The 26,589-nt window shown below is 43.3% G+C and overlaps 1 protein-coding gene and 1 long non-coding RNA gene across 7 annotated transcripts in view; one reads left to right on the plus strand and one right to left on the minus strand.

The window, feature by feature from the left end:
- Positions 1-17,006: 17,006 nt before the first annotated feature.
- On the minus strand, positions 17,007-20,020 carry LOC108585358. Its single transcript, XR_001901549.3, has 2 exons — positions 19,825-20,020; positions 17,007-17,465 (listed from the first exon to the last, which is right to left on the minus strand). It is a non-coding gene; the product is annotated as an uncharacterized LOC108585358 (long non-coding RNA).
- Positions 20,021-20,110: 90 nt separating this feature from the next.
- SIRT5 (sirtuin 5) overlaps positions 20,111-26,589 on the plus strand; it is a 38,606-nt gene continuing 32,127 nt past the window's right edge. Inside the window, exons 1-2 of one of the 6 annotated variants that reach the window (XM_031666920.1) lie at positions 20,494-20,510; positions 25,880-25,962. The gene's annotated coding sequence lies outside the window, so the exon portion shown is untranslated. The other 5 variants (XM_031666922.1, XM_031666918.1, XM_031666924.1 and 2 more) reach the window with 5 other exon arrangements.

Here is a 26,589-nt window from a genome sequence, read left to right on the forward strand (position 1 = left end):
TATCTATTGGGGAGTTAATGTTTTTCTAATCAATTTGAATGAAGAATTAGATAGCAAATATTTGTCATTTGTTACAGTCTTAGTATTGTCCTCAATTGGCTATTTCCCTTTAACATTTGTTTTTTACATATTTGAAAATGTTTACTGAAACCTCTTGCTGTTTTTATTGTGAGATTTCTCACCTAGAGTTCAGATATTCATTTCTCTTTTCTCTGAGTAACCTGTTTTTAACACTTCTCAGAGATTACTCAGTAGTATTTGTAAAAATTATAGTTCAAAATAATACAGAGAGACAAACAACACAACCCCAGCTTTACTTAACCAATTGATTGCTGTGAGCTGTGGGTCTCAACCCACCCAGAACCGATTAGCAAAGCCAGCCCCAGGCCCCCTCCTGGCTGCTCCGTTCCCTTGGCAAGCCATTCAGCATTTAATAGCTCTCATTATGTGATGTAGAAAATTCTTCATTACAGCTAATTGGAAACTCTTATTCTGCTATGCAAATCCATTTGCTTTTGTTCCATCCTCAGCAGAGACAGAGTGGCTAGGCATTGTTTTCCAGGTGACGATTCTTCATGTATAACACCTGCCCAGGACATGGTGGGCTCTTAATAAATATTTCTTTATTAAAGTTGATATTTAAAATATCTAATTAGAACTACTCTCGGGCTACTTTTCTCCAAGTGAGCTAACAACCATTTATTTATTTATTATTTATTTTTGAGAGGGAGTCTCACTCTGTCTCCCAGGCTGGAGTACAGAGGCACAATCTCCACTCACTGCAACCTCTGCCTCCTGGGTTCAAGCCATTCTCCTGCCTCAGCTTCCTGAGTAGCTGCCACCATGCCCAACTAATTTTTGTATTTTTAGTAGAGACGGCGTTTCACCACGTTGGCCAGGCTGGTCTCAAACTCCTGACCTCAAGTGACCTGCCTGCCTCGGCCTCCCAAAGTGCTGGGATTACAGGTGTTAGCCACCACGGTTGACCCAACCATTTGTTTTTTTCCTTTTCATCTTCTTTTTTTAACCCCTTGGATCATCCTTGTATTTCTCTGATTTCCTTCCAGGGGCTGCCAGGTGCTCAAGGTCCTCTTGAAGTATAGTCTCCAAGCTGAGACAGACAAGAGTCTGTCCTCCTATCACCCCTGCCCCAGAACTCTCCCAGAGGTGGGCTGGTAGCACCCTTGGCAACAGTTTGGCCCACACAAAAGCAGTGGGAGAAGTGGTGTGGCTGACTGTTAGGCATTGCTTTCCTCTGGCAGAGATCCAGGCTGAGATGCAGACAGCAGGCTGCAGGAAACAGGGGTGGGACAGAGCTGGGCTGTCAGGCACAGGAGTGCCAGGCACAGGGAGGAATTAATTTGGCTCACAACCTGACACTGGATTGAAGATTAACCGATTTCAACAATAACATATTGTTATTAATGAAACTGATTATCACAATATATTTTTAAAAATCAACAGACAATCCTATATGTAAACTCGACATGATTAAGGTATTCCTCTTTTTCTTTAAGAACAGCATACATTCCCCAGTCCTTAAAACACTCCCAAGAAAAATCAGACTAATAAAAAGAACAGTGCTGTAAGCCTGGCTTCTGGGTCACCTTATATCTGAGTAATCTGATGACAGAGGTCATCGCTATTCCTTTGGAATAAAAGAGCTACAGTTTGGAAAAGGGAAAAGTCTTGACTGATGTCTATTGTTTTGCTTCAAAACTGAACATACACGGTTTGAATTATAAATCATCATAAGTGTGTCCTTCCGTGTCTGACCACCTTACTTGTTACTCAAACTGAATTGAGAATGAGTGAAATGAGGGCTTAGAGGCTGTGCCAAAAACCTCACTCACAGGTGAAAATCGTTACCAACACAAGCCAGAGACCAGAGCTTTGCCCTGGGATTAGGCCACTCATCGACAGAATAGGAAAATGACATTAAAAAAAAAAAGTTTAAAAGTGGAATAGGGCAAAAGATAGGTAGTACTTCCACCAGAGAGATGGCCACCAGAAAATAGTAGGAAGCATATAATCAGAATTAATCAAACTTCTAAACTTTATTTTCACTTATGTAGGGTCTTATAACGCTAAAACATCAATTAGTTATACATGTCTAAATTTACTAGTAATTCTTGCCAAAATAGACTGATATCTTTAGATAGTTATGGGTTTTGAAGCAAGGCCAAAAATAATGAGTTATAATATTAAAATTACTTTTTAGTATAACTTTATTATAACCACAAGCTTACTATGTATTGAACATAGCAAATGCTTTAGATGTCATTTAATTCTGTGAAACAGATATTGTAATATTAGACTACTCTGGTTCAATTTTTATGTAACAATGCTGTAAACTGTTTTTCAGTAACCACAGACTCCCAAGTTGAAGGTGACATAATCGAGGGGTGACAGCGTGCTGGCAGCCCTCGCTCGCTCTCGGCGCCCTCTCTGGCCGCGCTCTAGGAGCCTTTCAGCCCACCACTGCACTCTGGTGAGCCCCTTTCTGGGCTGGCCAAGGCGGGAGCCGGCTCCCTCTGTTTGCTGGGAGGCGGGAAGGAAGAGCCTCGGGCGGGAACCGGGGCTGCGCGCACCGCTCACGGGCCAGCCCAAGTTCCGAGTGCGCGTGGGCTCGGAGGGCCCCCGCACTCGGAGCAGCTGGCTGGCGCCACCGGACCCGGGCAGTGAGAAGCTTAGCACCCACGCCACCAGCTGAGGAGGGTGCGCCGGGTCCCCCAACAGTGCCGACCCGCCGGCGCTGCGCTCGAACTCTCGCTGGGCTTCAGTTGCCTTCCCGCGGAGCAGAGTTTGGGACCTGCAAGTCGCCATGCCGTGCCATGCCCGACCCCCCCGCCCTCCGCCACCGCGGTGAGCTCCCGCGGCCCGAGCCTCCCCGACGGGCGCCGCCCCCGACTCCGTGGCTGCCGGTCGGTCCCACCGACCACCCAAGGGCGCGGGCCTGGCGGGCAGCTCCGCCTGTGGCCACGGAGTGCGAGCTACTAGATGAACCAGCTGGGCTTGAGTCTCGTGGGGACTTGGAGAACCTTTATGTCTAGCTAAGGGATTGTAAATACACCAATCAGCACCCTGTGTCTAGCTCAAGGTTTGTAAATGCACCAATCAGTGCTCTGTATCTAGCTAATCTAGTGGGGACTTGGGGAACTTTTCTGTCTAGCACTGTGTCTAGCTAAAGGATTGTAAACGCACCAATCAGCACTCTGTGTCTAACTCAGGGATTGTAAGTGCACCAATCAACACTCTGTCAAGATGGACCAATCAGCTGTCTGCAAAATGGCCCAATCAGGTCTCTGTAAAATAAACCAATCAGCTCTCTGTTAAATGGACCAATCAGCAGGATGTGGGTGGGGTCAGATAAGAGAATAAAAGCAGGCTGCCCGGAGCGCAGGGAGAACTTTGTGAGGGTTTTCGTTTTGCTGGTTATAATGAGTTTTATTGGTGGTTTTTGTTGGGTTTTGTGTTTATGCTCTATAGTATTCAACGTGGAGTGTGAAAAGCAGTGGGGAGAACTGTTTTAACGGTGTCGCGTTTAGAATTATGGCTGTGATACTCACTAGAAAGGTTTAGTAGATGAGGTTTTGTCAGTGTAAATAGCAAACCCTATGAGAAAGAAGAAAGCTCCAAACAACATCTGAAGAAATTACACTCTGGACAAACCACGTTAAGATTTGTAATTAAGATTTGTAAGAATCACTGAAATAGTTGGTGTAATTGTTAGTGTAAACCAAGCGCCTGCCAATTGTAGACACAACTTGAGCATGCCTTGTGGAGTCAGGTGTTTAACTGCTAGGGGAGTCTTAGGATGGGATGGTGGAACGTGGATTTCAAGGCACTGCCTGGCAGGATCAAGGATCCAATCTGATCAACCTGTGGTGTGCACCGCATGGCAGGATCTAGTCAGATTATGTTACCTTACTGCATGGTCCAGAGAGATCACATCTTATTTCATGCCTATAAAACCTGAGCCAGCACCATGTTGAGGATGCAGATTTGAATGTTTGCTTGCCAATAAACTTTTCTCAAAACGCAGTGCCATGGTATTGGATGCTACGTGCATTAGAAGAGCAGCCCGTCGATTATTAACAGTATTATTATTCCCATTTTAGAGAGAAACTAAGGCTCAGAGAAACTGTTGAGAACTAAGACCACATAGCCAATAAGCAATGGGACTAAGATTTAAAGTAAAACTTGTCTGATCCCAAAGCTTAGGCTCAATCTTTATTTAAGGTGTAAAGCCTAGTGAACCACGAGCTATGTGGCCTTAACCACATTACTTAAAAATTCTGAGCCTTTGTTTATCTCATTTATAAAATAGACTTGCAGTGACATCTGTTGTGTTGGGTTGCCCAGAATCTCTTTTCCTTGACTTTTAATAGCATCTTAATTTTCTCTGGTGATCACCCTCTTCAATTCTTTCTTAGTACACGCAGTGCGAGTGAAACTGACTTCTCCATGCTGCATGGAAGAGTATGTGACCCAAATCTGGCCAATCAGGATGGTCCAGCCTCCTACCTTAGTGGTTTCGGGTGGGTCACGTGACCTAAGCGAAGTCAGTGAGATTCAGCCCCTATTTGGAGCCCCAATGGGAAAGAGGAATTCTCTTCCTGAAAAGGGAATGTACACCTAGAACTGCAGGTAACCGTTTTTACCATCACATAGGAAGAGCCTGCCTGGGAATAAAAAGAGTAAAAGAGCTTAAGTTCCTGCATTTCAGCATTTGTAAAGTTTCTTATACTTCTGGGCTTTTCAAGTGTATGCGATACGTTCTCTCTTTTCCGTAAGCCAGTGTGGAGTAGGTTTCTGCCTCTTGGAACATGAGCTCTGATTAAAGCAATGTGTAAAATGCTTAGCACAGTGGTTGACACGTATTAAGTCTTCCATAAATGTTTGTTGTTATTAAGATATGCTGTCGGCCGGGCGCAGTAACTTACGCCTGTAATCCCAGCATTTTAGGAGAGCGAGGCGAGCGGATCACCTGAGGTGAGGAGTTTGAAGCGAGCTCGGCCAACATGGCGAAACCCCGTTTCTACTAAAAACACAGAAATTAGCTGGGCGTGGTGGCACACGCCTCTAATCCTATACTTGGGAGGCTGAGGCAGGAAAATCACTTGAACCCAGGAAGCAGAGGTTGCAGTGAGCCGAAATCACACCATTGCACTCCAGCCTGGGCAACAAAAAGGAAACTCGGTCTCAAAAAAAAAAAAAAAAAAAAAGATATGTTCTCAAAAGTGTATACAAAATTTTTTAAAATAGGAACTGTTTTTGTTTTGCTTATTTGTCCTAAAGAAAAACACAATTTCTAACCACCACCCAGGTTAATATTTTGTCAGAGGCAAAGCGCTTATATGGCCTAATCAAATGAAGCTGTGTCAGCTTCATTGCATGCTAAACGTTAGACCCTAAAAGAAGGAATCTTCAGCTTGTATTGCTATTATTGCATGGCTTCTGTTTTGTAATCATTTCTGTTTACATACATCATTAAATCTGGAACATCTTGCCCATCAGATTTGTGTGAAGGGTTCATTTGAAGAAAATATTCTGCATCTTAAAAAAAAAGCTTGAAAATGATATGCCCAATTTCCCCCAATTTAACCAACCAGGAAATGTGCCAATGACCTTGGTTCGCTGTGCTCGGCCTGAACTTCCAGCTAAGTGTTATTTCCAACATTCGCCTCTGCTGACCTTTTGTGACCTGAACATGCGGCAGGCCCAAAAGTCACTCGTTTTCTTTTTGAGCCGGCAGCACGGTTACTCAATGGTCGATTTGGAAATGACATTTCATAGTTTAGCTGGTGGGTTTTGTTACTCCACACTCAACAGGCTCCATTCCTACCTGCTCCGGGTCAAATAACTAAATATTTGCCTTCTCTACAATATTGCATTATGCTGCCTCAGAAATAAATATCTGACAGTGAAGAGCTCAGAAAATTAGTTGATGCTGAGATGATAGAATGCAAGAGTGAACAAAAAAGTCCATTTAGGCAGAAGCTTTTTCTACTAGGCTGAAAAATGTTCTACTCTCTTGGATTCTCTCATTAGATTACTATTGCTTCATTGTAGGGTTTTCTAGAATGCAGGGAGAACTGAATTTGAATTCCCTTCTAGAGCTTTCCTTCAGCCTTTTTGAGGAAGTAAAATAAAAAATTGAAAGATAAACAGTATTCTGGTGCTAAAGCCCAGAGGTAGCAACTATTGATTTTGCATGGCAATGCCCTAGGATTCACTTCAGTGCTTTTAACCTTTCCTTGACAGAGTCCTAAAAAAAAGTGTAGTACTGGCCGGGCGCAGTGGCTCACGCCTGTAATCCCAGGACTTTAGGAGGCTGAGGCGGGCAGATCATGAGGTCAAGAGATCAAGACCATCCTGGCCAACATGGTGAAAACCCGTCTCCATTAAAAATACAAAAATTAGCTGGGCATGATGGCACGTGCCTGTAGTCCCAGCTACTTGGAAGGCTGAAGCAGGAGAATCGCTTGAACCCAGGAGGTGGAGGTTGCAGTGAGCCAAGATCACACCACAGCACTCCAGCTCCATCCTGGCAACAGAGCAAGACTATCTCAAAAAAAAAAAAAAAAAAAAAAGTACTATTTTTGTAAGATGTATTTTTAAACTGACTATGAAGAAAAGAATAATAAAATATTAGCTAGCAACTGTGAATAACTGATAATTTAGCTAACAGCCAAGAAATTACTGCTTTATTTAGGTAAATATTTTCTTTATATCAATTTTAGTGCCTTTGGGTCTAAACCACCTCTTCCATTAACCCCGAAGAAGGTCATGTTGGAACATGAATGTGAACATGCAAAAACCCAGGGAGAGGTATCTCTAGTGACAGTTTTAGGGTCTGTGGTTAAGGCGCTGAGCTGCATTGGTTTAGAAGTCTTATAGCAGCAAGTTTTAAGACCCTTCTCAAGCCATCACTTCCCTGAGTCAAGCTTCCAAAAGAATCAGCTCAGCACTTAGTTAATTCTTCTCTTGCTTTTGACTTTTAAAGTGGCCTGGATTTAGTGCAGCCTTCTACCAGTGAATGATTCAATGTTGAGATCACACAATCCCAGGTTTGACAGTGCCTCACTCCCTAACCTTAGCCCCATCACGTAACCTCTATGTCCACGTAGTTGCACTTAAAACAAAAGATGTTAACATTGACCTGAAGATTCAGGGAAGAATATCTTACTAATGATGTGAAAGCACCTAGGACCTATAGTGTGCTATAAAAATCTCTCCTTCAATAATTTATGGATAGCCTAAGTGAAGCATGGTGGCCAGCTACCATGGTGGAAATGAGCTGCATAGGTACCATTTTGGCATTCAGTGAAATTTAAGATGATGAAGGATATCCTTCCTCCACCACGGAACTTTTGACAAGGGACAAAGACATCAAAGTAAAGGACACTTGCAAACTTACCTTTTACTCACTTCCTTCTGGGTGTACTGTAAGGACGTGTTGTGTGATTCAAGGCTGTCTTTATAAAGTGTCAAAAAGCCTGAGCTCTCCTCATTGCCTTTGGCCTTTATTGCAGAAAGTAAAGCTTGTGTTATGAAGCATGCTGGAGCAGAAAATGCGAACAAGGTTGGAGTGTGTAAGAGTCTGTCTAGAAACTATAGTGGAGTATGTGAAAGAAGAGACGCACAGGCAAGTGGACACCTGGTCACTCATCCTCATGTTTTGGAAAACATGCAAGTCTGCTGCTGTAATATGAAGCATTTCCAGACCCAAAGAGGCCAATATAAGGCAACACTTGAAAGAAAGTTGTACTTGCTCTTGCAGTGGGCATTGTCCTTCTTTTTGGCTGCTCAGTACCTGTACCTCTTTCCCATGTTTGGGGAATTCTCCCACCTTATGAGCTCTGGTGGGAAGCAGAGTCAGTCTTCCACTCCAGAAGGTGAAAATGCAAGATGCCTGCTTTCCCAGGTAACAGCCACAGGACTGAGGTTCTGCAGAGGCACCCACCCTGACTCAGAAAAATGATGAAAAGAAGGGACCAAAAATCACTCACTGACAATGGCAGAGGATTCAGAAATTCAACTTCCCAGGCAGCAGAGAGAGTGTGCCTGGGGTAACCTCCATATCCATAATGCGCAGCATCCATGGTTCAAGCTCAGATCTGGTCCTGGTAGTTGCTACTGAGGTGTTCTTCCTGCAGCAGTTCTGCAGTGGAGTTTTGAGCATTGCTCCTGGCAGGCGGTCCTAGACCTGGTCTCAGTGACTCTGTGAGATACCTAGCCTCCTTTTGCTGTTGTTGTTATCTATTTATTTATTTATTTAGAGACAGGGTCTCACTCTGTCACCCAGGCTGGAGTGCAGTAGCGAGACCAAGGTTTACTGCAGCCTCAGCCTTCCAGCTCAAGCGATCCTCCCACCTCAGCCTCCGGTGTGGCTGGGACTACAGGCACATGCCACCGCACCCAATTAATTTTTAAAATTTTCTGTAGAGACGATGTCTCTCTATGTTGTCCAGGCTGATCTTGAACTCCTGGGCTCAAGTGATCCTCCCCATTCGACCTCCCAAAGTGCTGGGGTTACAGGCAGGAATCACTGCGCCCAGCTGTTAACTGTTTAATATGAACATTTTGAAATATATACAAAAGTAGAAGGAGTAGTATAATGAACCCACTTTACCCATTCTCTGTCTCTTCATCCCCTACTCCTCCTGATATAATTTACTTACCACAAAATTCACACATTGTAGTTGAACAATTCAGTGAGTTTCAGTAAATTTAAAAAGTTGTCCAACCATCACAATTAAGTCACATTTTTGTTTTGTTTTAGTGTACAGTTCAGTGGATTTTGGCATATGCATAAATTTGTGTACCATTATGACAACGAGGATACAGACAGTTTTAATCACCCCAAAGAACTCCCTTCTGCTGTCTATAGTCACACCCTTCCCCCTTCCTAACTTCTGGCAACTGTTGATTTGTTCTCCATCCCTAGAGTTTACCTTTTCTAGAATGTTATAAAAATTGAAATATATAGTAGATAGCCTTTCATGTCTGCATGGTGTCTTTGAGATTCATCCAAATTGCTTCATGTAGTCCATTGCTTTTTATTGAATAGTATTATGTTGTATGATGTACTACCGTTTGCTCATCCATTCCTCTATTGATGGACATTTGGTTGTTTCCATTTTGGGGAGATTATGAATAGAGTTGCTATCTAGAATCTATATATATATATTTTTTAACAAGACTGGGTTTCACTCTATCACTCAGGCTTGAGTGTAGTGATGTGCTCATAACTCACTGCAGCCTCAAACTCCTGGGCTCAAGCCATCCTCCAGCCTCAGCCTCCTGAGTGGCTGGGGACTACAGGCCCATGCCACCACATCTGGGTAGTTTTTAAATTGTTTTCTAGAGACAGAATCTCGTTATATTACCCAGGCTAGTCTTGAACTTCTAGCCTCAAGGAATTCTCCCACCTTGGCCTCCCAAAATGTTGGGTTACAGGTGTGAGCCACCACACCTGGCCCTATTCTTTTTTAATGAATTCATTTTTTAATAGTTCAATCAGCCACAGTTGGCTTCTGTTGCGTGCAATTGAGAATCAAATGGCTAGTCCTCTATAACTGGAACATCCCCAGATCTTACCCACCAAGAGTATAAATAAGCTCATTACCATTTACTTATTTTATTAGTCAAATATCCCATACGTATATCACTACAGTATCTTAGGTATTGTTTTGCTTTGATTTTTGTTGTGAAGGGGCATCTTCAAACCCTTTCATGCCAGTGCCCATGTCAGCAGGATGACTCATCCCCATCCACTGCTGAACAGTCTCCTTGGGCCATTGCCCACAGATCATTTTTGCTGTGTGATGGGTAATGATGTGTGAATCCTGCTCTTCTTGGTTTATATTTTTAGAGGCCCTGGGAGAGATCCTTAGACCCTAGGCATCACAGAATTTAATGAGCCAAATGCTTTACTTTTACATAAGCTCTTTCCTCTTTAAAGTTCAGACGGTGTGAGGGGGACTGGCTTGGGCAGGCTCGGGTCATGACCACTATGCTCTGTCTCCTTAGACCTGCTGCCCGGCTCCAGACCTTAGAGCTATTATTGAGACCAGCTCAACACGCCTTCCTGTTTCTTCCCTGAGGATGAATTCACTTCCGGGGTCCCCATAGTCTGTGCTCTGTCTTCTAGAGAGCCCCCTTCCCCGTTTTCCTGCCAGTTCACCAGATATGCCTTTCTTGGTTGTATCTCATACCACGCAGATCCGTCATGGGGAGGATAAGCAAGTTCAAAGGGCTGTGGACCCGGGTGAGGCCAGGACATATGGAAAGTCCCAAGAGTTTCCACTGCTTTTTTCTCATCTTATGTCTAATTCTCCTCCTCTGCTTCCAAAAATCATCAGGTGAATGCCCTCTTGAACCTCCACTGGTAGGTAAACAAGGGCAGCAACTCTCAAACCGTAAAGTGCATAGAGTCACCTTAGGATCTGAAAATGCAGATTCTGATGGAGCATTTTAGAGTAGGGATTTATATTCAGCATTTCTAAAAAACTTCCAGCTGTTGCTGATGCTGCTGGTTTTAGAATCACACCTGTTCGACATGACGGAAATTTCAGAATCTGGTTAATATTCATTTTATGCCTTTCCAAGAGGGTTGATATATGGTTTCTTTTTCAAGGAGATTGATGAAATAGTACAAAGATGAGGGGGTTGATAGTTGCTAATAACTACTCAGATGTTATTTCAAAGTGAAATATATAAAGTAATTTCATAACCTAGTCCTGGAAAGTAGGAAATGAACAGCAACTGCCTATTGGGAGGTACTGTATGCTAGGCACTATGTTAAATACTCTTCATACATTATTTCATTTAATCCTTACAACAATGCATTGAGAATGAGCATTATTAGCACCATCTGAACGGTGAAAAATCTGAGGTTCAAGATGCTAAGACAGAATTGGTGAAGACTGGATTCTTAAATCCTGTGCTTTTCAGCCCCACAGAACATTGCCTACAACATGCCCTCCAGTGTTTATCACACACTCAGTGGAGTAAGTGATCAAATCTGTTTATGAAATAAATACAGATCAAATATATAATAAAATGGACAAATGTCCGCTAAAGTAGACTAAAACTCAAGCTCTTTTCTTTGTGTTTCCTGAGGGCGTTTTTTGTTCCTACTGCTCTAATAAAGTGTCATGATTAGGGACAGTGCCGATGCACTAGTTTTGCCTCAACTTCAATCTTTTGCCTTGACCTCTCACTGGATTATATTAAACTTCTTAAAGACTCCAATGAAAAAACATTTTAAATGCTTTATGTGCCTAAGGAAAATGTTAACATTTACAACAGGTACCCTGTAGAGCTCTGTATTAGAAAGGAAGGACGAAAAAGCAAAGACTGAATTTCAGTATTTAAAGTTTTGAGGGGGGCTAAAGAGAAAAAAATAAAGAGAGTATGTTTGATAGTAAGGAAGGAGATCACTACTACTGCTGCTGCCCTCCTCCCCCCACTTTGCCTAATTCACAAGACATGAGGAAAGAGAGAAAGCAAAAAGTTAGAAAGAAACGAAAGTAAAATAAATAGCCAGACAACCTTGGCACCACCACCCGACCCTAGGAGTTAAAAAAAAGTAATAATAATAACATCAACCCCTGACTTAAACTACTTGTGTTATCTGTAAATTCCAGACACTGTATGAAAAAAGCATTGTAAAACTTTTTGTTCTGTTAGCCGATGCATGTGGCCCCCAGTCACATTTTCCACGCTTGCTCGATTTATCACGACCCTTTCACATGGACCCCTTAAAGTTGTAAGCCTTTAAAAAGGCCAAGAATTTCTTTTTCGGGGAGCTCAGCTCTTAAGACACGAGTCTGCCAACGCTTCCAGCCGAATGAAAAACCTCTTCCTTCTTTAATCCGGTGTCTGAGGAGTTTTGTCTGCGGCTCGTCCTGCTACAATAGCAAAGTTTTATTATTTCATCCATGCACTGCTAATATTATCAGTACTCATACAGAGCTCACACTGAAGGGTTAGCCAGTTTTTGGCACATAAAAGATAAATGAATGACTATATAAATAGATGAATGCCGTGATGGATGTATAGATGGATGGATGGATGAGATTAAACTAGAGGTGGCCGCATCTACCCAGTCAGTTTGAAGAATACTGGATTTTCATTCTCATGTTTCTTAGCTTATGACCTACTATCTTTTGTTTTGTTCAATTATTCATGTAAAGATGACTTTTCGAAATGAACACATCTTTTGGTTAACTTCCACAACTTAATTTTAATTATAAAACATTTAGTAATAAATTAAATAGGAAATGTGGAAAATTCATATGAAGAAAGTTGAAAACATTCCTGAGAGATTTACAAGATGACTTGAATAAATGGAAAGGTAAACATTGTTTTTAAATAGGAAAGTTCACTATCATAAATCTGTTAATTCTCCTTAAAGCGATTGATACATTTAACTCGATTCCTTCAAAAATATCAGTAGGATTCAGTTTCTAGAGCTGCATAGCTTTTTAAAAAATTCTGCTTCCTTCCCCCTCCCTTCCATCTCCTCCTCTCCTTCGCCTCTCCACATGCTTGTACAAAGCAAAAGGTTTCTTCGTTTGAAAAACTGCACCACTCTTGGGGACAACTTGGGGACGGCAAGCAGAGGAGAGTGAGGGAGGGATGCTGCAAAAAAAAAAAAAAAAAACAAACAAAAGGACTAAGAGAAAGTCTACATTTTAATATTAAGGACCTCCCACCATATCCCAAACCCTCTTCCACAACTCAGTCAGGAAAACTCTGGCCAACAGGCAAATACCTTCCACCAACAGGATACTGTATGATGCTTCTTTAAATACCAGAAAGCCTCAAAGACTGACATTTTTTGTGTCCTCCAATGAACTAGCTCTATCCTTGCCCAACAGTGGAGCCATTCCTCAACCCCCACCCCCACCTGGCATCATCCTATCCATTTTTGGTGTCTTACTATGAACAGTCAGTCAAAGATCATCAGATACTTGGGGAAAGTCTCCAACATGAGAGACCAAAACAAACACAAAAGGCAGCAGGAGAAAATAGAGACAATGTAGGGAGCAAAAGAAAAAAATGCACATTTTTTATATATATATACACACACACACATAATGTACAACATTATATATATGTTTTCATGTGCCAAGATATTATATGCAATGTCCCTGTTTGCCTCAAAATGTTGCTTAAGTTCAGAAGGCTGAGAAGAAAAGAGGTATGCCAGGCGCGGTGGCTCACACCTGTAATCCCAGCACTTTTGGGAGGCCAAAGCGGGCAGATCATGAGGTCAGGAGATTGAGACCATCCTAGCTAACACAGTGAAACCCCGTCTCTACTGAAAATACAAAAAATTAGCCAGGCGTGGTGGTGGGCACCTGTAGTCCCAGCTACTCGGGAGGCTGAGGCAGGAGAATGGTGTGAACCCAGGAGGCGGAGTTTGCAGTGAGCCGAGATCGTGCCACTGCACTCCAGCCTGGACTACAGAGCACGACTCTGTCTCAAAAAAAAAAAAAAAAAAGAAAAAGAAAAGAGGTGACAAGCACCTGCACCTTTTAAAGAGAGGTGCTAGACTATTCATAGTGGCCAACAGCATGGGCTCAGGAGCCAGAAGGCCTGGGTCCAAATTCTGACTCTGCACTTAGCAGCTCTGTGACCAGGAGCAGATTAGTTCATCTGTCCACGCGGTAAAATGAAGAAAGTCAAAGCCTCCACCTCACTGGGTCATTGTGAGGACTGAAGACTACAATAATCCATGGGAAATGTTCAGAACAGTGCCTGGTGCTTAAAGCTCAGCGAACATTAGCCATCATTACTGGTATGCCATTAGTAGCCCCTCACTCACCACAGACACGTAAAAGGAAAAAAATTCTCTGGATATCGTTGTTAAAATGCAGGTATGTTTCTTATGTCTCCCTGGGCAGCAGAACAGAGCTTTTCCCTACACCTCAAGGCAAGCGAGGAGGGCTTCAGAAAGCCACCCAGAGAGCTTGACCTGTGTCCCTGGAGCTGGAGGACCTCAGGGACTGGTAGCTGGTATGTACCTGTGAAAGCCCACAGGAAAGGCGGGCCTGAGGGAACAGACCCAAGAGAGTTTGGGTTGTGTTAGGAATGCCTCTGTTTCCAGGATTCAGCAGTGAAAAGATTCAGGCACGTTTTCCACGGACTTGATGTGGCCCCATGGGAAAAGGAGTTGGCTTCTAGTTTTCTTGGAAAGAATCCTGTTCTACCAGCTTTCTGCCAAGAGAAGGGCCCTCTGCTGGAAAAGATCCAAACCTACCAAGATGCAGAATCTAAGCAGACGATGTCAAGGGAGCTAAGGTTAAAAGAATCCCCCCAAACTACACGAGTCTCTCATCAGAGAGAAAATCAGCATTTGGAACCTGCTAGGACTTTGATCCTTATCCTTGAACTATTGTAGAGACCAAGGACCAGGGTGGAAAGGTATCAGAGACAAGAGGTCCTAAAGCATGGACCTTCCCCATTAAACTCTCTCCTACCCCCACCCAATAACTATGGACAACCTTCCATCCAACGGTAAACACTAGGGAGAGTAGAGAACTTGGACACCTCATTGGAGATGGATTGGGGTACTGTCTTAGTCCATTTGTGCTGCTGTCACAAAATACCACAGACTGGGTAACTTATAAAGAACAGAAATTTCAGCTGGGCGTGGTGGCTCACGCCTGTAATCCCAGCACTTTGGGAGGCCGAGGCAGGTGGATCATGAGGTCATGAGATTGAGACCACCCTGGCCAACATGGTGAAACCGCGTCTCTGCTAAAAATACACAAATTAACCGGGCGTGGTGGCACTGTAGTCATAGCTACTTGGTAGGCTGAGGGAGGAGAATCGCTTGAACCCGGGAGGTGAAGGTTGCAGTTGAGTCGAGATAGTGCCACTGCACTCCGGCCTGGTGACAGAGCGAGACTCCGTCTCAAAAAACAAACAAAACAGAAATTTCTTACATTTCTGGGGTCTGGGGAGTCCAAGATCAAGGAGGCACTGACACTGCTGTCTGATAAGGGATGTTCTCTGCTTCCAAGATGGTGCCTTACTGTATCCTCACTGGCAGAAGGCAAAAGGGCAAGAGAAGTAAACTCTCTCTGAAGCCTCTTTTATAAGGGCATTAACCCATTCCCAAGGGCAGGGCACTGATGACTTAATCGCTTTCCAAAAGGCCCCACCTCAATACCACCATAATGGGGATTAAGTTTCAATACAAATTTGGAGGGGACACGTTCAAACCATAGCAGATATGAAAGGAGAACCACATCTGCTGATAAAGGTGGAAACAAAAAAGACCACTTGAGAAATTCTGTTCCAGTGGGGCAGTGGGGGACACATTGTCATTATTCCATTAAATATCTTCAAAAGATCAACATGGTTGCCTCCACCAAAACAAACATAAACAACAAACTGGGTGGTATAAATGTGAAAAAGGAAGAACAGAGCTCCTAGATATTAAGAATATGGGACCAGGCGCGGTGGCTCACGCCTGTAATCCCAGCACTTTCGGAGGCCGAGGCGGGCGGATCACCTGAGGTTGGGCGTTCGAGACCAGCCTGACCAACATGGAGAAACCCCGTCTCTGCTAAAAATACAAAAAAAGTTAGCGGGGCGTGGTGACGCATGCCTGTAATCCCAGCTACTAGGGAGACTGAAGCAGGAGAATCGCTTGAACCCAGGAGGCAGAGGTTGCAGTGAGCCAAGATCGTGCCATTGCACTCCACTCCAGCCTGGTCAACAAGAGTGAAACTCCATCTCAAAAAGAAAAGAAAAAGAAAAAAAGGAAAAAAAAAATATATATGGGCTAATTGGCTGGTTATGGTGACTCACGCCTGTAATCCTAGCACTTTCAGAGGCTGAAGCAAGCGGATCACCTGAGGTCAGGAGTTCGAAACCAGATTGGCCAACATGGTGAAACCGTCTCTACTAAAAATACAAAAACATTAGTTGGGCGTGGTGGCAGGTGCCTGTAGTCCCAGCTACTTGGGAGGCTGAGTCAGGAGAATCGCTTGAACCCGGGAGGCAGAGGTTGCAGTGAGCCGAGATTACGCCACTGCACTCCAGCCTGGTGACAGAGCAAGACTCTGTCTCAAAAAAAAAAGAATATGGGCTCATCATCCAACCATCCAGCCACTGAAAGACAGTGTGTTGGTTCTCATGGCCCCAGACTGCCTTCTGTTGCAGACTTGTCCTGACAACCTAGCTTTCCTCACTGCAGAGCATGCAAACCTCTGCAATCCCCGTTTTCCTGTCTGCCACGTCTCAGTTATTCATGTCAATTTTATTTCTGAAGATGTGGTGTGTGCATTGTTGTTCTGTGTAGCAGGTTTGGGAGAATGCTGTGGCTACATGTTACACGCAGATGCACTGACCAACTGATGGAGGTTAGAGTCACAACTCATGGTGCTGTGTGTGACCCTCCATCTCAGGGCAGGGTCATTCTTGGTGTCAACCATCCCTAGGCATTTATTTCCATATTTATATTTGCACCAGAAGCTTAAAGAGGACAGTTCACCCCTGAAAGACGGAAGTGATAACTAGTAAAGTGAGAGATCCCAAGAGGATGTAAAACTCAGGATGGAGAGAGATTCTCTTTCCAGAGTTAAAGCTTGACATGTCTGAATTTCACCAAAGGAAATAGGCAAAATTATTTTACGGTGTATGTGCTTCTGAACTCTTCTATCACCTACTCACCCGTCCCAGGAAAACCTCTGTAAATAGGATGGAGTTATCAATGAACTCTATCTTATTTATTTTTTGTTTTGTGCTGCTATAGACAGACTCATCAGCAGAAAGAAAGAAAAGGTCATTTGCCTCTTAAATTTTTGTAAAGATAGCCAAGTCATTATCTTCTGAGTTTGAGGCTGCTTTTCCTGTGAGATTGTTCATTCATTTATTTAATATGTATTTACTAATTCAGCATCTACTATAAGGGTTCCTGAGGTGCTGGGAATACCACGGGGAGCAAAACAAAACAAGAAGCCACCTACACAGCCTGGTGGAGGAGAGAAACTTTAATCAAATACACAGAAATACATTTAAAATCTCAACTGGGATAAGTGCCATAGTGCTACAGGAGCTTATATTAGAGACAAGGGACCTTACCTAGTTGGGAGGGAAGAGGGTTTAAGGCTACCCACCCCCCTGCCCCACCAAGGGACAAATGAATTGAGACTGGAAGGATGAGGGGAGTTACTGTGGAGGGAGTAGGAAAAGTCATTCTGGGAAAAGGGAACAGCCTTTGTTTCAGAAGGGCAAGGCCATCGAGAAATTAAGCTGGAGTTGCCTGAAAGATGGAAAGGATAGTGGCTGATGTATCACGATGAGGAAGTGGCTCGACACTGGTCAGGGAGAGTTGGCGTTTCCAAGCCTGGGAGAAGGGATGAGTTCCAGGGCTGGTATGTGGATGGCAGGTGCCTGGATCTTGATGGAATACAATGCATCAGAAGTGGCAGAACCTGTGGGTAGTGAAGGCTACATATTGGGCCTGTGGACCATGAAAGTTTGCAGTAATGGACACTGTCTCCCTCTTCTTCCAACTGAAAGGATTAACTCACAATGGTCAATATGAAAGCACAAAAGAAATGGAATACACTTTAATGAGAAGAGGTATGTGTAGCAGCTTGGAACCTTGTCTTTGAAGTCAAAGCACTTAGATTCAAATCCCATCTCTACTGTTACTGGTAAATTGCGTTCTTTTCCTACTCTGTCTCGGTTGCGAAGAAAGAACATCAACTGGAAAAAAAGGCAAGCGGGCTTCATTCCTTGCCAGGAATGGAGAAGGAGTAAACTTTCACGTTAAAGACCCCCTTCTTCCAGAGCTTTGGGAAGCTGGGGAATTGTAAGGCATTAGATGTGGAGCGGGGAGGTATGCAAGCATACCGGGAGGAACTCTAGATGCACAGGTGCATTTCATAAACATGCCTCTTCATACAATGCACGGTCAGAAAATGGCGGCGATTCTCTTCTATAGGTCGGGAGTTGAGCATATAATGATGTATTAATGATCTAAAAATAACAAGGGGTGGCTGGTTCTGGTTTTCTCTGGTTCCTAGTAGGCCTTATCTTTCTCTGGTACTTGGCAAAGGGCAGTGAAGCTCCCGGGCCATCCGCAGTTCTTTTAAGCTAGGTTATCTATAGATAAAGAGACTAGGAAAAAACAAACGAACAACAAAGAAACAAAACGGTTTAAGAAACAGCCTAGTTCAACCATTGTGAAGACAGTGTGGTGATTCCTCAAGGACCTAGAACTAGAAATACCATTTGACCCAGCCATCCCATTACTGGGTATACACCCAAAGGATTATAAATCATGCTGCTATAAAGACACATGCACACGTATGTTTATTGCAGCACTATTCACAATAGCAAAGACTTGCAACCAACCCAAATGTCCATCAATGACAGACTGGATTAAGAAAATGTGGCACGGCCGGGCGCGGTGGCTCACGCCTGTAATCCCAGCACTTTGGGAGGCCAAGGCGGGTGGATCACAAGGTCCAGGAGATCGAGACCACGGTGAAACCCTGTCTCTACTAAAAATACAAAAAATTAGCCGGGCGCGGTTGTGGGCGCCTGTAGTCCCAGCTACTCGGGAGGCTGAGGCAGGAGAATGGCGTGAACCCGGGAGGCGGAGCTTGCAGTGAGCCGAGATTGCGCCACTGCACTCCAGCCTGGGCGACAGAGCGAGACTCCGTCTCAAAAAAAAAAAAAAAAAAAAAAAAAAGAAAATGTGGCACATATACACCATGGAATACTATGCAGCCATAAAAAAGGATGAGTTCATGTCCTTTGTAGTGACATCGGTGCAGCTGGAAACCATCACTCTCAGCAAACTATCACAAGAACAGAAAACAAAACACCGCAGGTTCTCACTCATAGGTAGGAATTGAACAATGAGAACACTTGGACACAGGAAGGGGAACATCACACACTGGGGCCTGTTTTGGGGTGGAGGGGGAGGGATAGCATTAGGAGATATACCTAATGTAAATGAGTTAATGGGTGCAGCATACCAACATGGCACATGTATACATATGTAACAAACCTGCATGTTGTGCACATGTACCCTAGGACTTAAAGTATAATAAAAAATAAACAAATAAATAAATAAAACAAAAAGAAAGAAAGAAATGATGAGCATTTTCAGCTGTCTACTGTTTAAGAAAACAATGAACTCTCAGTTTTGCCCTGTAAGCGATTTCTCTAGGACTGCCCTAGTTAACACTACTACTCAACAGTTTTGTGCTTTGAGCAGTTACTTGACCTCCCTGGCCCTCAGTTTCCCCACCCATAAAGTGGGGACAACAGTACCTATTTCATCAGGTGGTGGGTATGATTTAAATTGGTTAATAATGTGAAGTTCTTAAAAGTGTCTGGCTCAGAGTAAGCACCATACACGTTAGGGGAAAAAAAAGCAGCGGGATATGAGGCCCTCCCCAGTTTCGTTACTCCATAAACCCCTGAGTTGCTGGTAACACCTGCAGGAGAGGGGCTTCAATACGGGCTGAATTTCCAGCCAAACTATGGAAAGTGGCTGAGATTTTAGGTAGGCAAAAAATGTTAATGTAACATTTTTGGCCCCCAAGTTCTCAGACCACTTACTTCCCTTTCTAGTCCATTGACACGCCCGCAAGCAATTCCATTCTGCCAAGTGGTGCTGGTAGTAAGCCCGAATCCAAGAAAAGGAAAGACTCTGATTTTAAGGGAACGGGGACCTGCGAAGCCACGTGAGTCACCGGGTCTCTCAGCTCAGCAGTCAGAGCGCACTCATCACTGCGTTCGAGATTAGGTGGGCTGGCCTGGGAACCGACTCACCATCATTTGAAATCGTTTCAGGGAAAATGACCCCAACACTTAAAATCCTGTCCTGAAGTTGTGTGATTCAGCTGTTTGCTGAAGAGGAAGCAAAGCCGGTAGTAACTCACTACATATTTGGGCAGTGGAATGAACCCTGGAAGCCGACAAAGACGAAGAAAGTCACCGCGCCTCTCCCGACCCGCCGCCCCCTACCCCTACTCCCACTCCCACCCCTACTCCCACCCCAAATAAAGAACAGACAATCCTTCAATTATAAAGACAACCCCGGCGCCCGGGTCTCCGGCAGGGGCCGCTGCAGCCGAGCAGAACGCTGAGCCGCTCCGCCCCGCGGCCTCCTCTCCAGCCGCCGCGCCCGCCTCCTGCAGGTGCGTCCTTGCCCGCGCCGGGCCCGGGTCTCCGAGGCCTCTCCGGCTCTGGCTCCAGCTACTGGGTCACGACCGAGCACTGCTCTCCCGGGGCTGCGCGAACAGCCCACGGCCGGCCGCGGGCTGGCGGGCGGAGGTAGCGCTGGTCCGCGGTGCGCATGCGCAGCCCGGCCTCTGCCCTGCGGTCCTGGGCTGGTGATTGGGTAGCGGTTGGAGGAGGGGATGTGGGGGATGGTGGGTGGGTACGGAGAGCTGGGAGGGAGGCACCCCGGGGGGCGGGGCGTGGGAGACTGTCTTCGGGGGCGCGAGCTGCCCCAGGTGAGCCGTGCCTCAGGTCGGGTGCGCGGTCGGGACACAGCGCCTCTAGGAGAAAGCCTGGAAGGCGCGCTCCAGGGGGACCCCGAGCTCTTAGCGGGCCGGCAGCACGTGCGGGGCCCAAGGTCATCCGGGCTCTGCGTGGGGTCGTTGCGGCTGGAGATCAGGGAGAGGGCAGGAAACGGAGTTGGAAAGTAATCCCACCCGAGCGGGTGGGCCTGCGAGGCCGCTGTGCTGGGGAGCTCCACGAGGGCTCCGAACAGAGCCTCCCTTTTCAGAAAGGTCACCCTGGTCACTGCGGCAGCCAGGATGACCGAGGAAGGTGGCCGGGGTGGAGGCAGTGGGCGTGGAGAGGGGTGGGATTCCGGACGTAGTTTGAAGGTCGAGCCGTCGGGATCTGCTGAGCAACTTGGCTATGGGGCGTACGAGAAGGGAAGGCTCAGGGCCTAGTTCCTGGGCCCGAGTAGCAGCCGGGAGGATGGTGCCCCAGTGCTTCGGGAGGAGGAGGCTTGAGGACGGCTCTGGAGCTCAGGCTTGCCCGCGTGGAGTGGAAGCTGCCTCTTGGACCCAGGGGGCGGGGAGGCCGCATGCAGTCTGGAGCGCTGGGAAGATGGGAGATCCAGAGAGGCAGGGCTGGAGGAGTAGGAGGAAAACCTGAAGGGGGTGGCGCCCGGAAACCCGGGAAAGTGATGAACTGGGTCAGAGGCCGGCTGTCAACAGATAGGAGGGTGGAGACGACCTTGAGGAAAGCAGATGATGGAACGGGCGGGAGTGGGGCCCCCTAGTAGAGACACCTGGGACTGATGTATTGCATTTATTTAGCTCATAGGCGTTCAAAAAGTATTTATTCGGAGGCTGTACAACTTTTTGCAGTTCATTGCATTATACTTAGCATGTATTATGTTTTATATAAATAAATATGTAAATATGTATTTATATATTTATGTAATTATTGACAAATTTATATATAGGGTACAATGTAGTGTTTTGATATACGTATACATTTGTAGAAAGATTAAATCAAGCTAACTGACATATCCATCACCTCACCTACTTATTTTTTGTGGTGAAAATCTACTGTCCTGGAAATATACAATACGTCATCAACCGTGGTCACTATGCTGTGCAGTAGATCGCTAAAACTTAGTCCTCTTATATAACTAAAACTTTGTATCCTTTGACCAACATCCCTCCCTTCCCCATCTGCCCTCCCCCAGGCCCCTGGTAACCATCATTCTACTCTGCTTCTATGAGTTCAACTTTATTAGACCACAAGTATATAAGTGAGATCATATGCTATTTGTCCTTCTCTGCCTGGCTAATTTTACTTGTCCTAATGTCCTCCAGGTTCATCCACGTTGTTGCAAATGACAGAATTGCCTTCTGTTTTAAGACTGTATAGTATTCCATTGTATATATGTGCCACATTTTCTTTATCCCATCCTCAGTTGATAGATACTTAGTTGCTTCTGTATCTTGGTTATTGTGAATAATGCTGAAAAGAACACAGGAATGCAGATATCTCTTCAACATACTAATTTCAATTCCTTTGTGTATATACCCAGAAGTAGGATTTCTGGGTCATATGGTAATTCGATTTTTAGATTTTTGAGGAGCCTCCATACTGTTTTCCAAAATGGCTGTACTAATGTACATTCCACCAACAGTGTACCAGGGTTCCCTGTTCTCCACGTTCTGGACAACACTTGTTGTCTTTCATCTTTTTTATAATAGCCATTCTAACACGCGTGATGTGGTAGCTCAGTGTGATTTAACTTGCATTTCCCTGGTGATTAGCGATGTTGAGCATTTTTTCATGTATTTGTTGACCATTCATATGTCTTCTTTTGAGGAATACCTGTTCAGGTCCTTTGTCCATTTTTTAACTGGGTTATTCGTTTTGTTTTGTTTTGCTATTGAGTTTCTTATATATTTTAGATATGAGCCCCTTATCAGATGCATGGTTTGCAAATATTTTCTCCCAGTCTGTGGATTGTCTCTTTACTCTGTTAATTATTTTCTTTGCTGTGCAGAGGCTTTTTAGTTTAATGCAATCCCACATGTCTATTTTTGCTTTTGTTGCTTTTGGGGTCCTATCCAAGAAATGAGTGCCCAAACTAATACGAAGTTTTCACCTATGTTGTCTCCTATTAGTTTTACAGTTTCAGGTCTTACGTTTGAGACTTTAATCTATTTTGAGTTGATTTTTGTATATGGTGTGAAATAAGGATTCAATTTTGTTATCCAGCATGTGGATATTCAGTTTTCCTGATACCATTTTTTAAAGAGACTTTCCTTTCCCCATTGTGTATTCTTAGCACCTTTGTCAAAAATCAATTGACTGTAAATACTTGGGCTTATTTCTGGGCTTTCTATCCTATTCCATTGGTTGATGTGCCCATTTTTATGCCAGTGCCATGCAGTTTTGATTACTGTAGCCCTATAATATATTTTGAGATTAGGGAGTGTGATGCCTTTGGCTTTGTTCCTTTTGCTCAAGACTGCTTTGGCTATTTAGGGTCTCTTGCAATTCCATATGAACTTTAGGATTTTTTTTTCTATTTCTGTGAAAAATATTGGAATTTTGCTAGAGATTACATTGAATCTGTAGATTGCTTTGGGTAGTATGGACATTTTAACAACCATTAATTTTTCTAATCCATGAACATGGGATACCTTTACGTTTATTTGTGTCTCTTTTCTCACATCAATGTTTTATGGTTTTCAGTGTACAGGTCTTATACCTCTTTGGTTAAATTTACCTAAAGTTTTTTTTTTAATGCTATTATAAATGAAATTGTTTTCTTATTTTCTTTTTCATATAGTTTGTTGTTAGTGTATAGAAACACCACTGATTTTTATATGTTGATTTTGTATCCTGCAACTTCCCTGAATTTGTTTATTAGTTCTAACAGTTTTTTTTGGTTGGATCTTTAGGGTATTCCATATATAAAATCATATTATCATCAAACAGGGATCATGCTGATAACATGGTCTTATATATAGAAATCTCATATATCTTATACATCTATGTCTCTGTATATTTTATATATCCCTATATATCTCTCTGTATATCTTATATACATCTTATATATATAGATATTATATATCTATATTTTATACATCTATCTTATATATAGAAAACTTATATATAGAAAAATTCTTCCCTTCCTATTTGGGTGACTATTACTTCCTTTCCTTGCATAATTGCTCTGGCTAGGACATCTAGTACTACACTGAATAGACATTGTGAGAGTGAGCATCATTGTCTTGTTCCTGATCTTAGAGGAAAAGCATTCAACTTTTTACTGTTGAGTATGATTTAGCTGTGAGTTTGTCATATTTGGTCTTACTGTGTCACAGTACTTTCTTTCTGCACTTACTTTATTGAGAGTTTTTATTATGAAAGGATGTTGAATTTTGTCACATGCTTTTACTGCATCTGTTGAGGTGATGATACAGTTTTTGTCCTCCATTTTGTTAATATGGTATATCTCGTTAATTGATTTGTGTATGTTGAGCCATCTTTGCATTCCAGGGATAAATCTCACTTAATCATGATGAATGATGCTTTTAATGTGTCAGTGAATTCAGTTTGTTAGTATTTTGTTGAGGATTTTTCATCTGTGTTCATCTGAGATATTGGTCTGTAGTTTTTCTTCTTGTAATGTCTTTGGTATCAGGGTAATACTGGCCTCCTAAAATGAGTTTAGAAGTATTTCCTTCTCTTTAGTTTTTTAGAAGAGTTTGAAAAGAATTGGTATTAGTTCTTCTTTAAATATTTGGTAGAATTCAGGTCATCAGTGAAGCCGTCAGGTCCTGAGTTTTCTGTAAATTTTTCTCTCTCAAATTTCTGATATAATATTTCACTTCTGTCTTTTAGAATTGGTAGGGTGTCCCCCTTTTTCACAGAGAACATACAGGCTTTTAAAAAAAATCTGTTAGGTGAGTTGCAGATTTCATGAAAAGGCATCATTAAATGACATTACTTGGATTAATGTCAGTTTATAAGAACCTGCCTAGCACCCAGAAAGCTCCCAATGACTGATCAATGAGTTTATTTCCTCCCCTAAGGCCTCTTTTCCCACCTGGAAGATAAAATCAAGGCAGGAGTCTTCACCCAGGATAGTTTTCACCCCTGAGGCTAGTGGGCTGGATAACCTGAGTCCTCTCTCCTCTAACTCTTACAGTGATGCCCTGGCACCCTTCTGACATTGCTTCTAAATTTGAACAGGGTTGTAACCTTGTGGAAACTAGAACCACTGCCTGCCCTGACCCCCTAGAAAAGCAGATACATGTTGGCACAAAGGATGTTTTCAATAACGACTTTGTAGTAGTAATCTTAAAAGACTATTTAGTAGCAAATACTAAAAGGTATTTAGACTTTTAGTCTAGTCTTAAAATACTTTGTAGTCACAAATAAAGACTAAGAAAATAGTTTTATGTTATGAACATTTATGATCTTGGGAATAATTCCAGGCATCATTGTTCTTAATTTCTTTTAAATTCTTAATGACTTACAATCCTATCTTCATGCCTGGTAAAAAATATGACAGTTTATTCAGTAGTTTTTTTAAATTCTTTTACAGTAAGTGGAAATGTTTTCTAATATTTAAAATAAAAAAACCTACAGAAGAAGAAAATAATTTTCTGGATCAAATTAGAAGTCTTTATTATATTGTTATCTCCAGATTCAAATATATTAGAAAGCAGCAGTGGAGACAACCATATTCATCTTTGGGAGAAATAATTAAAGATATGTATTAAGCTCAAGATGATAGCCTAAGTAACTTCACACAGCATATAAGAAGCTTTTAGTTATGGTTAGGCAGTACTCAGAGTTTTAATCTTCACACTTTTCAAGACATGCAAGTTTAATAATTGTCATCTGTAACGATATTTTTAAAACTTCATGCCCCTAATTACTGAAGCTGGGTGATGAGAATATAAGGGTTCCCTATACTACACTGTTTATTTTTGTATATATTTAAGTTTTTCCAGATTTTAACAAAAACCCACAAACTATAGTAACACCTCATTTGTTCCTTACTGAGTTTTCCAGGTAAATTGAAGTTTGTTAAAAGTTTATCGTGCCCATGCTAGTTGAAGGTCATGGCAATCCATTTTCCCCAAGCTTTTTTTAAGTCAAGCACTGGGGTGATATTCATGTTGGTTGGATGTCACCATTGTCACTGAGTCTCGGAGCTGCTCACCAGAGTGGCTGCTGGGGCCCATGAGTCTGTTCACTTCCCTCTAGCAGCCAGTCTGCCTGCCTTCCCTGCAGAAATGACTTTAGGCAGCCAGACAGCCCTGTCCCCTGAGGTTGTTCTGGAGACACTACACCATGTTTCTCTAACCTGTTCTCTTTTCAGTGTCAATCTTCTTCTGCAGTCTTTTTGATTGCAGAAGAGATAGGATACATTGAAAACGTGTTGACTTGCTTGCTTATTTGCAGGTAAGATTTATCATATTACTCCTTAGACACTATAAAATTCACCCTTTTTATTATACAATTCTATGAGTGTTGAAAAAAATCACAAAAATATAGTAGAATTTTCCATTGCTCTAAAAATTTCTCTGCTCCCCTTCACTCCCCTGACCCCTGTCCCTGGAAACCACTGATGTGATTTCTGTACCAACAGTTTTGCCTTTTCAAAATGTCTTACAAATGGTCTCAGAACTATGTAGCCTTTTGTATCTGGCTTCTTTCACTTAGCATAATGCTTTTCTCTCTCTCTCTTTCCCTCTCCCTCTGTTTCTTCCTCTCTTTTTCTCTTTCTGTGTTTCTCTCTCACTCTTGCTTCTTGCTCTGGCCTTCTCTCCTTTCTTTGAAAGGGTCTCACTCACCCAGGCAGGGAGTACAGTGGCACGATCATGGCTCACTACAGCCTCAAACCTTCTGGGCTCAAGTGATCCTCCTACCTCAGCCTCATGAGTAGCTGGGACCATAGACATGCACTGCCATGCCGGCTACTCTTTTGTAGAGACAGGGTCTCACTTTGTTGCCCAGGCTGGTCTTGAACTCTGGGCTCAAGTGATCCTCCTGCCTGAACCTCCCAAAGTCCTGGAATTACAGGTGTGA

Source organism: Papio anubis, chromosome 6 (genome assembly GCF_008728515.1).
Source record: "Papio anubis isolate 15944 chromosome 6, Panubis1.0, whole genome shotgun sequence".
Lineage (NCBI taxonomy): Eukaryota > Metazoa > Chordata > Mammalia > Primates > Cercopithecidae > Papio > Papio anubis.